Raw genomic sequence first — 2,444 nt, 5'->3', positions numbered from 1 at the left:
ACTTATTATTCTTACAGCTTAATAATTAGATTTAAGCAGACATGGCTTTGGATATGGCCCATCTGCTCTGCTCACTGGCCAGCTGTGGGGTGTGAGACCTTTCCAGCCTTCCTGCCACTGAGCAGGTTTAATTATTACTGGCTCCTCAGAGCAAATCTGATTAGCAGATGTCATAAGGGGCCTGTTGTCAGGAGGCCCCTGGTGGGATGTGGAAATGTGAGAGGGCTTGGGCAGCTGCCCTCAAGGCTGGCAGCACTAGCACCCTGGGCATTACATGGGCTGTCTTCTCAGTGCCCCGTGGCCAGGTGGAGCTGAGTCCAGGCTGCGGGCTTGTGCACTGCAGCTGGAAGGCCTTAGCCAGAAGGGCAGCAGCAGAAGGACCCAGGCATCATGGGAACTCGTGCTGGAAAAGACCCATTTGGTCATGAAGCCTCTTCCTCCGTCATGGCCAGACCATACCCCCTGGGATACTCTGGAGTGCTTTGTAAAATCTGTTTCCGAATGACTCAGGCTGGGAGCCTTCCAGCCATTCCCTGGGGAGAGGTAGTGGCCTTTTCTGAGGGGGAAATCTTTTCCTCACAGTTTGGTTAGGATTTTTGTTGGTTGGCTCCAGCCCCATCACTCCTGGCTGATCTCCCTCCCTCAGACCACCCTGAACAACTCCCCTCTACCTCTTGGATTCTCACCAGTTAAATCTGTGTCAAGCTTCTGCAGAGCAGCAGCTAAACCAATAAGGAGGACCTGCTTCCCAGCCTCCTGCCTTCCAAAGTAGCATCATTCTCTAGTTTTGTTACTCTCTTCCCTACTCTTCCCAGCCTCCTGCTTTCCAAAGTAGCATCATTCTCTAGTTTTGTAACTCTCTTCCCTACTCTGAGCATTTTTATTTTTTATTTTTTTTGTAGTTTTTGACCGGAGACGGATTTGAACCCACCACCTCTGGTATATGGGGCCAGCACCCTACTCCTTTGAGTCACAGGTGCCGCCCCCCTACTCTGAGCTTTTAACAGCTTTGTCCCGATTGCATTTCATGTGTTGGAAACCGTGCTAGTACTTCACAAGCATTGTGAGGACTGTGTATTCCATGGTGAGAATGACACTTTTCTTGAAAGTTGTTTGAAAATTGTGACTTTTTGCCAGATTAGGTTGGCTTTGATTTCCACATCACGGTCCAGAGGGTAGGAGAACGGCCCATGTAGCAGGGCTCCTCCAGAAGCCGATATAACGGCGGCACACATCACACACACTGGCTGGCAGCCGTGTAAACGCTGTGGTCCTGGGCATTTCTTTTGGGGAATTGATGTAACTCAGTGCATAGTCAGTAAAACAAAGGAAGTAAGAGTTTGTGTTGTCTGCCCAGCCCACAGCTGTGTAAGGGATGTTCAGCAAGCAAAAGGATCATAAAGGATCATGGTCTGGGGGGCTCTGACTTTGCTGATAACGGGAGGACTTGAGAAGCAGCTCTCCAGGCCGCCCCTCAGGTTCAGGCCGTGTGGGGTTTATAGGCTGTGTGATTGAGAGTGGAAGATCAGTGTTATTCTGAGTATGGCCCACAGTTCTTGGGGGCATTTGAGGAGCTCCATGGAGGAGCATGGGCCCCTTCTCCACGCCCTTCTTTTTCACTGGTGCACCTCTGCTTTTCTTTGTTCCATATACAGAACTGGGGCTGCTTGTCAGATTGTGTTTGATAAATAGAGTTCTGAGCTCAAATAGAAAGTTTGCAAACCACAGGTTCAGAGGACTGACTTCTAGTAAAAACAAACAGAGCGAGAAACCTCTTCACTGAGCAACTAACGATTACATTTCTGGGATCCACATCGATCAATCCACAGACTTTTGGAAGCAGCAAAAAGCAAAGAACTAAACAAATAGATGTTTCTGTGTGCCTGACTATGTCATCAGATAACTCTTAGTCAGTATAAACAGAACATGCAGGCTGTGGCCCAAAGGAGCAAGGAGACGAGAGCCTAATTCTGGTCATTTGTGCAGGTGGCCTTGCCAATTGTGATGTTCCTCGTTGTGCAAGCCACAGCAGGTCCTGGAGTTGAGGTCAGTGAGGATTGTGAGATAAAAGTCACCATTTATTGAGAGCTTTCATTGGTTGGGATCATACCCAGGACGCCTCATCCATCCCAGGAAACAGGTTCTGTTATTACCCCTGTTTCACATATGGGGAAACTGAGGCACAGAGCTTGCGTTATTTGCCCAAGGTCACACAGCAGATAAAGTAATGGAGCTGGGGTCCGGTCTCTTTGGCTAGAGTTCAGCTCTGCTGGATTTCTCCTCTGGTGGTTTTGGCAAGTGGAGAACCTGAGGATGAGTAGTTTGAAAAAGCATCTTTGGATGGTGCCTATAGCCCAGGAGGTTGCTGGGAGCTGTGCCGCCTTACCAAGGGCTACGTAGTGAGACCCTGTCTCAAAAATAAAAAGAAAAAGCATCTTTGTTGC

The sequence above is a fragment of the Otolemur garnettii genome, unplaced genomic scaffold, assembly GCF_000181295.1.
Source record: "Otolemur garnettii isolate 467f Iridium unplaced genomic scaffold, OtoGar3 scaffold00017, whole genome shotgun sequence".
NCBI classification, from domain to species: domain Eukaryota; kingdom Metazoa; phylum Chordata; class Mammalia; order Primates; family Galagidae; genus Otolemur; species Otolemur garnettii.
The sequence above is the reverse complement of the archived record's forward strand: the minus strand, read 5'-3'. Positions refer to the sequence as shown.